The 15949-nt window shown below is 52.4% G+C and overlaps 1 protein-coding gene and 1 pseudogene across 1 annotated transcript in view; both read right to left on the bottom strand.

The window, feature by feature from the left end:
* The window catches only part of NFX1 (nuclear transcription factor, X-box binding 1), a 2569209-nt gene that overhangs the window by 2304148 nt on the left and 249112 nt on the right, over nt 1–15949 (bottom strand). The gene's annotated exons all lie outside the window — the stretch shown is intronic.
* LOC138499516 (5S ribosomal RNA) lies at nt 2841–2957 on the bottom strand (annotated as a pseudogene).

The raw sequence follows: 15949 nt of genomic DNA, 5'->3' as shown, positions 1-15949 counted from the left end.
CATTTCAAATCTGACACCCATTGACCTGTGTACCGGCACTAGTTCTGACATTGTCTCCCTAGACTGCAAGGCGCAGGGACCAGCTCAAAGCCAACGCCAGAAAACACTAACATATGGTGCTATGGTCCGGGTAACAAATTTGACTCGGCCACGTTGGGGCGACGAGATTCATCCTGCACTGACAGAGTGGATTGATGACGCGCAGCAGGAGAGGCAACGGAGGTAACGAGTACAGAAACATCCCTTCCCACGGGAAGGAGAGCACATCCCCGAGGCTCCTTGGTTGGTGGAATCTGCTGGCGAACTTCTAGCATTTGGAGTTAGCTGACATTGCAAACAGATCGATCTAGGGCCTGCCCCACTTGGCAAAGAGGTCGGCCACCTGATCCTGCCGAAGTTCCCACTCGTGGCAGGAGCGCAAGTCCCTGCTGAGAGAATCCACAATGGTGTTCTTGACTCCCGCTAGGTGAAGAGGGATGATGAACATTTCTTGTCCAACGGCTCAGCGCCATAAATTCTGCGCTTCCCTGCAGAGCGCCGGGGATGGAGTGCCCACTTGTTTCCTGATGTAGAACATTGTGATGGTGTTGTCCGTGACGATCCGCACCACCTTGCCCTTCAGAGACGGAAGGAATTATTTTAGGGCCCAGAACACTGCCGTGGCACCAGGATGTTGATATGGAGAGCCTTCTCCTCCGACAGACAGGCCTCTGGCGTGCAGACGTCCAGTGTGGGCTCCCCCAGCCTTCCAGAGAGGTGTCCATGGTGACCATTTCCTGGAATGGAGGGTTCTGAAACCCTGTGCCCCGGGCGACGTTGGAGCGGACGCCCCACCACCTTATCGCCCGACGGAACTCATCGTCCACGGTAATCTTGTCCATGAAGTCCCCCGACACTTGTACCCAGCGAGCGTCCAGGAACTCCTGAAGAGTTCGCAGCTGTAACCTGCAGAGCCAAATGAGATAGATGCAGGACATCATCCCAGTTAATGACTTGATGGTCCGCACAGTGGCCGTCTTCACAACAACAGCCGCTCCACCTTGCCCTGAAAGGCCACTACCCTCTCCTCTGAGGTAGATGCTAGGCAGGACACTGCATTGGGTGTGGCCCCCCAGGAACAGCAAGTTCTGCGATGGTGCCAAGCAAGACCTTGGAAAATTGATTGAGAATCCCAGCTCCATCAGCAGCTTGACAGCCGCCTCCGTGTGTCCGACAGCCAACTCTCACGAGCTGGCCAGGATTAGCCAGTCGTGGAGGTATGGGTATACGTGAATCCCTTGTAGACGCAGAGGGGCCGGCACTGGTACCAGGAACTTTGTGAACACTCTGGGGGCCGACTTCAAGCCAAAGGGTAGGGCCTTGAACTGGTAGTGCTGTCCCTGCACTACAAAGCATAGAAACATCTTGAGTTTTCTGTGAATGGGGACGTGGAAGTAAGCGTCCTCCAGGTCCAGCGATGTCAAGAAATCACATCTTTCAAGTTGGCCGAGCATGTGCTGCAATATGACCATCCTGATTTTCTGAGACTTGACGTTGCAGGTCTAGAATGAGCCTCCAGCCCCCAGTCTTCTTTCTTACCAAGAAGAATCTGGAATAGACTTGAGCCCCAGAGTCGCTGGGGAACCAGCTCCATCGCCCATTTTCATAGCATGGCTCGTACCTCCTCCAAGAGGGGAGGGATGTGTTGCTCTTGACGGGCCATGAGAGGGATCAGCGGAAACCTGTGCTGAAATTCCAGGGTATGTCCTTGAGCGAGAGTGTCCAGCACCCATCTGTTGGCGATTTTTTCCCCACTCGCTGACGAACCTAGTCAGCTGGCCTACCACCGGGGTGCACTGGTGCCCCCCCCCCCACCACCACCACCTCCCCACCACCACCGATGTCTTGGCCAGTTCAGGCTTGTTTCTGCACTGGCGCCACGTTCCTCCTCCACCATAGCCCTGGGAATGGCCTCAGGGCTTCCTCAGTCATGGTTCTGGAAGGCTGACTGTACGAGGAGGAGAAACCCTTGGAAGATCTGCCCTACTTTCCTCTGGAGGAGCAAAAAGAAGAGCGGTGCTGCTGCAGTGTGCCCAGGGAATGGGCCATCTATGTATCCACCTTGTTGGCCTGTAGGGTCTCAATGACCTTCCCGAAAAGTGCATCTCCGTCGAAAGGCATGTCCAGCACCTTCATTTGGACCTCCTGGCGATAATTCATTGCCTTCAACCAGCCTTGCCGACAAAGGCAGACACTGTTCCCCATCTGCTCGAATCCTGTGTCGGCAACGTCCAGCGCCACTGTGATGGCGTGATTCAACGCTCCCTCCTGGAAGCGGGCGTTCTCCTCCATCCTCTTGTCGTCCGGGAGGAACTCAAAATCAGACCCAGCTTGTACCACAGCTCCCGGTCGTACCTGGCTAGGATCGCCTATGGCTGCCTTGATGGTAGACGCTGCGGTATAAATAACTTTCCTCCCCATGGCGTCCACCTTCTTACCCTCGCTGTTCGGAGGGACTGAGGACGGGTTAGATGACCGTTTCCTCACCACTGCCAAAACCACCTAATCCGCCGATGGTTGCGACCTCAGGCACTTGGGTGCGGATTCTGGTACCCAGTACTTCTCCAGCCCATCCCGCTTGACTGGAGCCGTGCAAGGGTTCTTCAAGAGGGCCAGGACCTCCTCCCACATGTCATCCAGGATGGGCACTGCCATGATGGTCTTCCTCTAGGTTGCGGTGGATCTGCTGCCCCGCTCAGACGAGATTGTTGTTATCCGTTGTGGCCGTATCCATACCAGTGTCTGGACCCGCTAGATGAGAGGGGGGCCGACGTGGAGGTTGAAATGGAGGGGTCAGATGGTGCTTCCTCCCTGGTATTCCTAGGTGGTCTCCCATCCTAATACTAACCAGGCCCAACCCTGCTTAGCTTCCGAGATCAGACAAGATCGGGCACATTCAGGGTGGTATGGCCGTAGGCTTTTTCGTCGGTGGTTGGACCTGGGTGAGGCATGACCCTGCTCGGAGCATGGGGCAGAGGCATTGGCGTTCAGCCACACCGCCAGTCTACTGTGCCTATTCTTCGTCGTCTTCTTGGAGAAAACGAGGCCGATTTTGCACGCTCCTTCCTTGTGGTCCGGATAAAGACAGAGGCATTGCAGGTGCTTGTCCTCCACTAACATGTTCCATAGCCCACACTTGGTGCAAGTCTTGAAGATGGATCTTCCTTCCTTCTCCTCCGTCATGGTCAGAGGGTGTGAAGTAGGCCCGATGGCCTTCTGGAAACTGACAATCTTCGCCCTGAGGGGCACTGAAATTCCCTGACAACGGATCCCCGCTGTCGGCAGATGGAGAGCCTGCACGCTCTTCTCTCTCTGAACTAAAATAGAACCTTTTTCCTCGAAAAAACACAAAAAACATAGAAGTAGCAAACTCCAGGACTCCCAACACTGAAGCGTGGAGTAAAAATCTGAAGAGGAGGGGCTTAGGCAGAGGACTGTCATAGGATGGAGGCAGTATGACCCAGAAGGCAGTGACTGGTTTAGAGGAGAAATACAGTTAGTAAGTAAAAGTGAAACTTTTTTCTTTTACGGAGGATTCCCAGCCTGACGAGGGGTAATATTCATGAGCATGTGAATTCATGCCAGACCCCATGCTGGAGAATCTATCCTTGAACAACGAAAACATTATAAGCAGGTGGGAGGCCCCAAGAAAAAGCTAAGAAGTTGCTCTATTAATGCAGTAAAATTGAACGGGTAGGTATTTGGGTGCAATTCTAGATATGCATTTAAAGTACTCCACAATGAAACAAGAAAAAAGTACTAAAGCCCATGCACTCACTATATGCACTAACAAATTCTCAAATAATACGGCTGGCTATAGTTTAACCGGCATACTTACAATCTGCAAACAGTGACATATGGACTGGAGTCTATATCTAACACTGAAGCAGATTGGCTAGATCGATCGGAAGGAACCATATGGAGACGCATTTTGGGTTTACCCAACAGCGTACCAATTCAGGCTATTCATCTCAAAATCTGGACCACCTCACTATCCTGCATGTTACACATAAAACTAGGTACAGTACATATGAAAGCAAAAACGAAGCCTCTTTGCCCTATGTTGTCATGCATGGGTGAAATCCTGAATAGCCAAGACCCGGTTATCTTAAAGGCCTTTGAATGGCAGGCTAAAAACTTGTTAAGCTTTCGAGAGGTGCCCGAATTGGGACAAAGACCAATTTTGTATAATTAAGGAGTTTAAAAGATGGTATTGGGGATTAAACCACACGCATTCCTGTTAAAAAACGTACCGGGACTATGCTGCAATGCAGACCACATTCTTGGCACCTCATCAATATTTAAACAAATCCCCTTCACCAGCAATGAGAAGATTTATATTATTCCTCCGATTCAAACAGCTGCCAGTCATGGAGAACATGGGCCCCAGAATGGGTAAATCCGCTGAGGAAAGGGGTTGTAGATTGCGTACTCAGAAACACATACGGGAAACAGCAAGGCATGTGTTAACAGCTTGTAGGAGTTTGGGAGAGTTCTATATTAAATATCTTGGACCACGGGCGTGGCTTGGCAGCCATGCGCTAGGCAACAAGGCTTCAGAGTTCCGTGAAGATCCTGTAGACAAATCTGTCGAGCTGGCTAGATTTGTGAAAAGAACACAGCTAAAAAGCAACGAGAAGGTATCTAGGAGTACCACGAATGGCTGGGGAGATTCTCGTAGAGAGCCGAACAAGAAACAGGGAAAAAAATAACAAGTTCCTCGCCGCCGTATCCAAAATGGCGGGCACATGCAGCGCAGCTCACTAAGGAGGACCCTTGCAGCGTGGGAGCCGATGACGGCCAGGCAAGGGACGAGAGGTGTGTGGTGGCACGACTAGCGGGTGCAGCTGCATTACAAGTGGTGTCCGGAGAGCACATCGAGAGCAGTGCAACGACGATGGGACTTCGGTGGGCCGAGGGTACCCGGTCTGCCAAGAAAGCACAGGTGGCACAGAACGCCGGAGGAAGGCTGACCGAAGCGCAGAACATCGGTCGCCAGGACACCAGGTGAGCAAGAGGCAGTACTAGTGAAACGGCTCGACAATGACCGAGTAAGCCTGAGAAGCAGGCAAGCCCTCACCACTGCAGACAGCGCCTCGGGCGGCCCTGGGAGCTGAGGCACAACAAAGGGACCCAGGACCTGCGGACCCTCCTCCCCCACGGGGAGCAACCGCAATCCAGGGCGACCCCAGCGGCAAGTGACAGCAGACCCCCCCCTCCCACCCGGGGGTGGAAGCGGAGCATCGCCCACCTGAGCCACGATTCGCAAGGGCAAAACGACATCCACTTTCCATAACACGCATCAGGGAGCAGACGGGCCAGGAGGCCCACCAAGAGATGCGGTGAGACCACAGTGGAACCCATGCCCGCCTGCCCGCACTACAACAGCGACAATACCGCAGCGCCTGTGTAGGGTAGAGAGGCATGCCAGTGTTCGTGGGCCATCACAGTGTCTGGGAGGCGACCAGATGAACATGCAGGACCCGCACAGTCCGAGCAGACCCACGTGAAGGTGAGCAGCTCTGCATCAAAAAGGCATCAGAGGACAACACAAGCTCAAGGCCCACCAAGGGGGGGGGGGCAGTACTTGGAAGATTTCAGATACACCCAGCAACGTGGGAGGCCAAAATCCGCTGCTATATTACACTGGCGCAAACGCTGACCAAGACATTGGTCTGGGTCCACCGAGTCAGGTCAAGGGCACACAGTTCAAGCAGTACAGTGCTCTCCGGCCCGTCCAGAAAGGGCAGAAGCCACCATTTAGGGGTGCTTGACAAATCCACCAGCCTGCAGGCACAATCATTGCGCTCAGCACGCCGAGGCGTATGAGAGCACGCCGGACGTAGCTCGGACCCCACGTGACATGGGGCTAGAGTGTGAGAGGGGAACATCAACACAAGCCACTGAGCGGGTAAGGTGCATCATACTAGGCCATAAGGGGAACTAGGCAAGGACAAATGGAACAATCACCTCCGGACTAAAGTTGGTGTAAACACCGGAAACAAGTGCAAATACACAAAAGCTGACACGTGGGAAGGAGCAATCCATGGTGTCCCCCGAGGCCATCTGAACTACACCCACACCGCCTGGCCCGGCAGATAATGGACAAGTGCACCCTGTGAGCATGCACCCACCCTGAGGTGGTGACAAGTAAGGCCAAAATAAGCACAAAAGAGGGGGGAAACTCCTTGGACGAGAGAGGCGCACCTGCTACTTGTGACAGGAAATCCTCAGGAGGCCTTAGAGAAGGGCAGGAAAACTAACATTTCACAAGAACTAGACCTGCCGGGCCTACAAAGTAGTAAAGGGGTGAGAGGAGACCCCAGTCGGTCCAGCAGCAGGGGCAGCAGAAAACCCACACCAAATAACCTTGCAGGAGTCCCCATAACAGTGAAGATACACTTTTAGACATCCCCACTGCAGCACCACCCGCGGGAGAGGGCCTTGCTCCAGACACTAAGGAGGTAGCAGAGTCTCACATCACACCGAGGGGAGAAGAATGCCAGACAAATCAAAGGGCAGAAAGGCTAAACAGACCAGTATGGAATCATTTGCTAAAAAGCACAACAAAAGCCACCGCCCACGTCAGACGCAAGCACGACTGCGACTAGGTCAGAACAGCAGGAAGGAGGTTGAGGTGAGGGTCCCATATTAGAGGCTAAGGCGGCCCTGAAGGCATCCCTATAAAAATAAAAATTAGATGCAGTCATGGTGGATACAGGCCTCCTTCGGCTGGTCGTACGGACCCTGGCGGACCGAGTGAGTACGGCGGAACAGCAGGTACAGAATAACACCACCAAAATTGTTACTAGCCAATCCCAAATGGCAAATGTATTACAACAGATAAAGACCCTCGAGGACAGGGCGGAAGATGCAGAGGGGAGGGCTTTAAGAAATAATGTTCTGATTGTCGTATTGCCGGAGGGGGAGGAAGGCATAGACCCCACCAACTATGTCGAAAACCTCTTGCTGCAAGAGATCGGGGCAGGGGTGCTGTTCCAGGGCTTTGCAGTGGAGCGAGCCCACAAGGCCCTGACCAGGAAACTGCAACCGGGAGCCCCCCAAAGACCGATGATCGCCAAGATCATGAACTTTAAAGATCGGGAGAAAATACTGACATTCTCAAGGGAAGGGGGTTGGGGGTGTGATAACCAGGAACTCCTCTAGGGTGCCATCTACCCAGACTACACAGCTCTGGTCCAGAGACAAGAGGCGCACTTTGGACCGACTAAGGAAAGCCTCAGGGTAGCAAAGATGAAATACATGCTACTGTACCCCACCAAATTAAAAGTGATGCAAGAAGGCAGATAGTACGACGGAGGAGGCCCATGCATGGATGGACCAACTGGGCATCCCCCAACAGAGAGCCAGAAATGAGAATAATAACTGGAATCTACCCCAGTGACAATATGGTTAGAATTAACATTGAACATGGACACAGAAGACACCATTGATATGACGCAAGCCAGATGAAGTATCAATGAAGGAGCGACAAATCTTGGTCCTGCTGCAGAAGACAACGGGACACAAAACCCCACTGATTTCTACAAGACGATACGAAGGTGCAAGAAACAAAATGAGTAAAAGAAGAAAAAGAGGAAGGCTGTGCATTACACCACCCAGCTGTAGGAACTTTGCAAGAACCACATGCCATGGGGAGGGTACAGACACTTGGGGATTGACAACGATAGCAAGAACTACACTTAACATGAGGACAAGAGACCAGGAGATATGAACTTCCGAAGAACTCACAATAGTTACCTGGAACGTCCGGGGGCTGAAGGCTTACGTTAAGAGTCGCAGGGTGCACACCTGGCTCAACAAATCAAGAGTCAAAATAGCAATGCTGCAGGACCCCACTTGAGACACAAAAAGTCCAAGATAGCGACCAAGTGGGGTGGACAAATGTTCAGCTCGACCTATTCCACCAAAGCCAGAGGGGTGCTAACGTGGACAGCCCTAGGGGTCCCCTTTCCAGCTGTTAATTCAAGAACAGGAGAGAGAGGGCAGGTGGGTGTTGGTGCACAGGATGCTAGAAAACAAGGAAGTGTGTTTGGATACACATACGCCCCGAACCAGGACGCAACAACGTTCTTTCGGAAACTAGCACCATGGCTGGCCCCATACAGAGAGGCAGGATTCATTTGGGTAGGAGATTTCAACTGTGCATTGGACCCGCTCCTAGATCAATCGAACGAGAAATACAAGAAGTTGGCCCCACCGGCAAAAGCGTTGCAGAAAATTCTGGAGGACGTCTGGAGAAGGCTGCATGCAGATAATAGGATGCTGTCATGATTCCTGCCCCTCATGTTCCCAGCCCTCCAAGATGTCAGGCTGAAGCCAGGCCATGATCGCCTACATGGCCCTCAAGGGCCTCTCCATCCCTCCAAAGACACACTTGGAGTCAGACTTAGGGCTTGTGGCACCAGATTCACTCACTCCCATAGGATAACATTGGGGATTGGACTTGTAGTGCATTGATGGGGACAAGATGGATGCCCCCACATATTTTGGTTCCCAGAACTGCATGTGCGGTCTAGTCTTTGCGTTTTCTGCACCGTGACACTCACCGTGTTCGGACCGATCTCCAGTAGGCCTGCATCTTTCTTCTGCGCTCAGCCCCTGCAAGAACAAGGTAAGGAACAGCCTTACCTTGCGTGCTTCTGCCCATCATTCATTGCTCCTTCTGTTCTGCAGGCATCTTCGGGGGCGTCATTCCCATCCTAGCACGCTGCTTCCTAAGGAAAAGGGAAAAGAACAGAAAAAAGGCATTAGTAAGCATTCTGCAAATCTTTGCTTATTTTTAAATACTGTACGAGCTTCAAACGCTTACCTGAATCCCAGCCGCTCTGGGGGAACTCTGTTTCCGGAACTTCTCATCCATCTGCAAGAGGGGAAAAGACATTCTAGATTAGCGTGGAAACATCTACAGGCGCTGCATACCGCGCTTACCCACCGTATTTGTTCTTCATAACTGGCATCCACACTGAAAACGTCACGGCACCTAAAAGACACAGAAAAATAACTCAGTTCAATACAAATACGAAAGGGGTGCATTGCGCTCTCACTCACCTTCAGCGCTACTCATCTCAGCAACACGCCGCCATCCCCAGACGCTGGCCATCATCTATGGAAGGAAAGGAACGAAGTTAGAGAACTGTCCAAAAGACTCATTATACTTACCTGTCAGACTCTTGCCAGTGAAGTAACTAGGCAGCAGCGAGATCGCATCAATCAACGCGCCCCTACGGTGAAAGCAGGACCGACAGCACACTATCCAAGAAAACAAGGTGAGCTGTGGATCAAAGGGAAGGGTTGGACCCCGGGGGAGAAGGGGTTCAAGCACACAGACAATAGGGAGTTAAACTCTACCAATCCTGTGTTTCAGGCCCAGTCTCCAGTCGAATAGCCTCCAGGGAAGGGTTTGAGGTCGTAAGAGGTCAGAACAGGCTGAGTGACGTCCCCGTGGATAGCAGGTGAGCCTTACAGATACTCCTACTATAGCGCCCCACACGGTACGTTTACACATAGGATTACTCCTTTACAGGCAGCGAGACACTAGGGGAATTCACCAATGCGCACCTTAGAGCAAGGATACTCTCAGATCATACCCCAGTGACAAAAATATGGGCGTACAAACACAGAAAGGCCCCCATACCGACCTGGAGATTGAGAGCAGAAACATTACAGGAAGGGGGAGGTCTAAGGCCACCTGCAGGATATAAGAAATATTTTCAACACAATACAGGTAGTGTAGACAGTTCATCAATGGTGTGGGACGCCTTCAAGGTAATAGTCACAGGAGCAGCGATTGGGAAGACAGCGGGATGTAATCACAGGCGGGTTCGTTGGGGAGGAACCACTTGAACTTGTGTCCCTCAGGATACAGTGCAACACAGTCTGGGAGAAATTGGGGAATCTAAACTATGGGAAATACACACAAAGAATGCATGCCGAATGGGAAAAAACAGGGAGGCTCTTGGCCTGGCTAACCAAACAGGGGGTTAAGAAAGTCCCGATCAACACCGTTAGAGACAACACAGGGGAGGAGTTGAGGACCCAGGAGGGGATTAACCAAGTTTTTTCACAATTTTACGATGCCCTATACTCGCGAAGCAGACCATTCAAACATTGCCGACTCCCTAGACCAGAATGAACTCCCACAATTGGATGTGGAGCAGGCGCAGATGCTTCAGGCCCCCTTAACAGCAGAGGAACTGGAAGCGGTAATAGACAGCCTCTCACCATCCAAGACCCCGGGACCCGGTGGGCTACCCGGAGAGTTCAACAAAATATACAAGACCACCTCAGCTGCTAAATTACTAGATGTGTATCAGGAGGCGTTTGAGAGGGGTCAGTTACCAGACAGCATGCGAGAAACCGTAATACCCATCCTGAAACCGTGAAAACCGCCCCTAGGATTCTGGCTCTTACAGGCCTATTTCATTGATAAATCAGGACTGCAAAATCTTAACGGCAGCCCTCGCTAATAGGCTCAAGAGGGTTACACACACGCTGGTGCACCCGGGCCAAACGGGCTATGTCCCAGGGCACAAAACCACTTGGAATTTGCAGAGGCTACACCATGTGGTGGATTAAACCAATGATAGATGGGGGAAATGGGCAATAGTGTCTTTAGACGCGGTTAAGGCCTTCGATTCCGTGAATTGGAATTGGTTGTTCAGGGTGCTGGCCCATTTTGGTATGGGCAAGTGCTTTCTTAGATGGATCAGGTTACTGTATAAAAACCCCAAAGCCAGAGTTAAAACAGGGAGGCATATCTCGGAAGCATAGAGGATATATAGGGGCACAAAACAGGGCTGCCCGCTATCCGCAATGCTTTATATATTGGCTTTAGAACCCTTTGTGGTCTTCCTGCAAGCAGCATATGCAGTCACAGAAATACGAATAGACAACGTCCTACATCTAGAGTCACTGCAAGTGGACGATATGCTTTTATTTGTCACAAACCTTCGTGAAAACCTCCCTGACCTGGAGGGAATAGATGCATATGCCAGACTATCGGGCATTTCCATAAATAAAGAAAAATCCATCTTGTACCCCCTGGCAGAACTCAGACAGGTTCCCATAGAACAGTTGCCACGCCTGGGCCTCACGTGGGCGCCACACACCTTCCGATATTTAAGTATGGACATGCATCACACTCCTACAGAGACACACACTGCCAACACGCAAGCGGCCCTAGAAAAAACGGTGACGTCCATGGAGTTCTGGAGGACATTGCCACGAGGGATGATAGGGAGGGCAACCCTGTTGAAAATGATGGTTCTCCCACATCTGTTATATTACTTTACGAACATACCACAGAAAATACCTGGGATATTTTGTAAGAAACTGAACACGATAGTGCAGGAATTCCTGTGGGGAGGTGGGCGGAACAGACTAGCCCTACACGGACTACCAGTCCGGGGGAATCAAAGTGCCAGATTACGAACGATAATATCTAGCAGAGCAGCTGCAATTTGGGCTTCGATGGTTGTGGGATGAAGAATCCATAGACTCACTACTGTTTCAGCCAGCACGACAGAATTGCTATTTATGAGAAAAGCCCTGGACCGAGGGCCTGCCTACCCTGCTCAGATTGGGGCTAATGCTATGGAAGAGGGCGTGGAGGATCCAAGGAATCCAAGACCCATGCTCCTTGTAGATTGTGGTACTCACAGGCGCCCAGCCAGAAGCCTTGGCTACATATACGACACATTGCGAAGCCAAAGGAGTGGCACAGGTGGGAGACCTGTGGAAGGAGGGAACATGAGTGGACTTCAACACTCTGAAAAGAAAACCTCACCGGTGAGGATGGACTAAAGGAAGACCTAGACACTTGGTATGACATCTCCGAAGGAGGGCACAAGACATCCAGGCTCTACGAACAGCTTATGAAAACCAACAACGCGAATGAACTGCATGTATGAGACCAATTGGAAACAGAACTCCAAAGGTCCTTCACGGATCAGGAATGATCAAGGGTCCTTCGATATACAAAAATGGTCTTGAGAAATGCAAGATTCAAGCAGACACAGCTCTCACATGGACAGACCATACCTCGCCCCAAAAAGATTATCCAAGATGGGAAATAAAGACACTCAAACTTGCCCCAGATGCACCGCAGAAAACGCAGACAATGGGGTGAAATAGAGTACAAATAAGGTGCAGAATATGGAAAATGGCTTGTGCAACATATGCAATGTTTTATTTTTATTTTTTATTTAACTGCAGTATTTCTAAAGTGCATCACATGGGCTTACAGTACAGTTGGTACACTAAATTAATAGATATTCACCGTAGTGACTAACTTACTCTTAGTCCATAGTCTCCTTTCCTCCATACTGTATGGGCGTCCCTCCGGGGGGGGGCGAGGTGTGCTGAAAAGGAGAGCATGTCATCCAATGTGCACTTAAGGGGGTCGATCTCTCTAGAATCGGCCCAATGACAGAATCTATACCATTTACTCTTATATTGACTCTAGTAGCCATGCTTCTAGCGCCCTGGATGATCTCCAGGTTAGCCTGAGATAGGCTCAAGTGTTTCAGCGTAACCTGCTGAAGAACCACGCTGAGAGGGCTAGCTTGTGAGGAGCAGGGTGGAGTACCCTGCCCCCCTGCTGGGCCCAGTGGTAGGTGAATGGGTGGTCTGTCCGAAAGGCTGAAGAGCTCAGAGAACCACAGTCTGGCAGGCCACCAGGGAGCTATCAAAATGATGCAGTGTCAGGATTCCTTTATCTTGCAGAGCACCCTGTGGACTAGGGGTGTGCGCGGGAAGGCATATGCAATGATGCCGTTCCATTGGATCCGGAATGCGTCGCCCAGGGAGCAGGAGCCCTGCCCCTGTCAGCAAGCGAACTGTTGGCATTTCCTGTTGTCCCGGGAGGCAAACAAATCCACCCGGGGATGCCCCCACCTGAGGAGGATCTCCTTCAGTGCCAGGTTGTTCAATTGCCACTCGTAAATTGTTCACCCCCAGTCTGCTCAGCCTGTCCGCTTCCAGGTTGTATTCCCCCGGGAGGTGGCCAGCCATGAGGTGAATGTCGTTCTGCAGAGCCCATTCCCACATGCTGACTGCTAGGTTGCACAGCAGAGGGGATCTGGTGCCCCCGATTGTTGACATAGTACATGCTGGTGGAGTTGTCTGTTTGGATAAGAACTGTCTTGCCCTCGATAAGAGGGAGAAAGGCCTTGAGAGCCAACCATATGGCCTTCAATTCCAGCCAGTTCATGTGGGACTCCTGCCAATTCCAGACTCCATGGACGCTGTGGTTGTCCAGGGTGGCTTTGCAGCCCTCTAGGGAAGAGTCTGTTGTAACTGTGACCTGAGGGGCCGGCTGCCAGAAGGGCTTGCCCTGCCTCAGGTTGAAGTCCACGGACCACCATTGGAGGTCCGAGAGGAGAAAGGGAGGAATGCTGACTGGCTCCTCTTGGGAACCCTTCTCCCGATTCCATGAGGCTGCGAAGTGCAGCCGTAATCTCTGCATTCTGAGTCTTGTGTGGGGCACGGCCAAAAGGACTGCTGCCATAAGCCCCAGTAGGTGTTGGTACCACCAGGCCAAGGTCACAGGCCTGGAGAGGAAGTGAGCTGTAGCTCTCTTTATGCCCAGAATCTTGTCCTCTGAGGGAAAGACTCTCACAGTGCTCATGTCCCAGATGAGGCTCAAGAAGGTCAGGCTCTGCGTGGGCTGCAGCTGAGACGTCTTGAGATTGATAGTGAACCCCAGATCGTGGAGTGTGTTCATCAGTGCGGAGTGCACCGCTTCCGGAGAGGTGGCTCGGACGAGCCAGTCGTCCAGATATGTCTAGAGGTGGTGGCCCTGGGCCCTGCGGAGGGCTTCCACTGCATTCATCAATCTGGTAAATACTCTGGGAGGCGAGCTGAGGTGGAAGGGTAGAACCTTGTATTGGAAATGGAAGCCCATGATCCTGAAGTGTAGTAAGGAACGATGTGGCTGCCAAATCGGGACGTGTAGGTAAGCATCCTTCAGATGCAGAGAGCACATCCAATCTCCCCTGTCCAGTGTCCCCACAATAAGAGCTGGCCTAACAATCTTGAATTTTTGCAGAGGGAGTGAGATTGAGGGTGGAAAGGTCCGACACACCTGTCAGGCCAGCCTGGTTTTTCTTCTGTATGGCGAAAATCTTGGAATAAAAGCCCAAGCCTCGCTGGGAGGTTGGGACTTCTTCCACAGCCTGGTTCTCGACGAGCGACCGGATCTGCGCCAGCAGAGTTGCTGTCCCAATCTGTGGGAGAGTAGGGGAGGAGAGGAGGGTACCGGTAGGCGGTACCCCATGGAGACTAGACAGGATCCAGGGGTCCAAAAAAACTCTGGTGCCAAAATTGCATGTGAAAGGCAAGCCTGCACCCCCACCGGAGACACGTGGACCCGAAGGGACTTGTCATGCCTTTTTTTTCCTCAGAGTGTTGTGGAGGAGGGGGATTGGAAAAACCCCTCGTCTCCCCCTCAACCCTCCCCTCCTTTTGTTATTTCCTCCGATGCGGACTATGAGAACAGTCCGGTTGGCTGGACCTCCGTTCTTGGAAGCCTCGGAACCCACCAACCGCTTGCCCCTTGTCGGAGCGTTGCTGCCACTGGGTGTAGGTCTTGGGCGTGGCCTTTGTAAGAATAAATAAAGACTGCTCAGTTTGCAAGCTGCTGTTCTTTTTAGCTAATTCCTCATGGAGTCGAAGAGGTCACTGCCCTCGAAGGGAAGGTCCAATATGCGTTCCTGGACATCGGGATTAAACTTAGTAGCCCGGAGCCAGGCCATCCTTCTCATGTCTGCGGCAATGAAGATGGCCCGGGCAGGGGTATCAATGTGGGCCACGATGGACTCCATAATGTCCTGCGCTACCAGCCTGGATTCTCCTAGTCCCGCCTTGAAGCGCGCTTGGCTCTGGGAGTTTTGGGAGGAAGTCTGCAATAATGTCTGGCCAGAGCCTTTGGTTAGCGGCTGCCAACATGCCATCTGCGTTGGCCTGCCGCATGTGCAGGGAGGCGGAGTACAGCTTCTTCCCGTACGCCTCCAAGATCTTTTCCTCCTTGCCTAGTAGTGTTGAGGACGACAGGCTTGGAATAGCAGGACGCTGCAGCTATCACAGAAGAGTGCCATTGAGGATGCGCTTAAAGCAAGAGTGTGTCCCCCCCTCCATCTGCCTGTACTTGGTGTCGATGCGCCGATAGACAGGCTGAGCCGAGTGCGGCTTGAGCCACCACTTCTTGGCCAGGGCAAGTACGTCTTTCTGCATCGGGATCCCCGTTTCGGTAGGTGGTCTTAGGGTGAGGACCTCTGCTAAGACCCCCCCCCCACTCCTCCTCCTCGGGGTGCTCTACCTCGGGCAGCGGAAGGCCCAAATACTCTGCAAAACCTGCAAGGCGTTTGTGGAAGGCCCTGGCTGAAAATGGCATGTCTGGGTCCTCCGCCTCGTCCGTGTCCGCCAGGCTCTGGGGTCTGGAACTGGCAGAGGAGTGCTGGGCACCGTGGGTTGCGTAGTGGAGACCGGAGCCGGTAGCTGCTGCGGAGGCTGGTGTGGAACCACCTGTACTTTGTGAGGCAGGGAAGCTGGAATGGGAGGAGCCGCCTAAGACAGCAGCGTCTGTGCTGGGGCCTGTGGCACCGCAGCCATCGGAGGAATGACTATGGGTGCCGGTGAGGTGACCGGAGGGAGCATGTCCCTGATGGCATCCTGGAGGATGGCCCCCATATGGGGAGTTCACATCAGCCCTAGGAACCTTTCGAAGAACATGTCTTTGCAGGCTGTAGAGGTGGCAGGTGATATCGACGGAGTGGCCAAGGGCAGGTGGGGATGATGGATAAACTGTAGGCCATGCACCTGGTTGACACCAGTCACACCTTGCGACTCTTTCCTGCATCCGCTCTGCAAGAGCGGCCATCTTCTCTGG

The sequence above is a fragment of the Ambystoma mexicanum genome, chromosome 5q, assembly GCF_040938575.1.
Source record: "Ambystoma mexicanum isolate Mex_15411 chromosome 5q, UKY_AmexF1_1, whole genome shotgun sequence".
Taxonomy (NCBI): Eukaryota; Metazoa; Chordata; class Amphibia; order Caudata; family Ambystomatidae; genus Ambystoma; species Ambystoma mexicanum.
The sequence above is the reverse complement of the archived record's forward strand: the minus strand, read 5'-3'. Positions and strand labels throughout refer to the sequence as shown.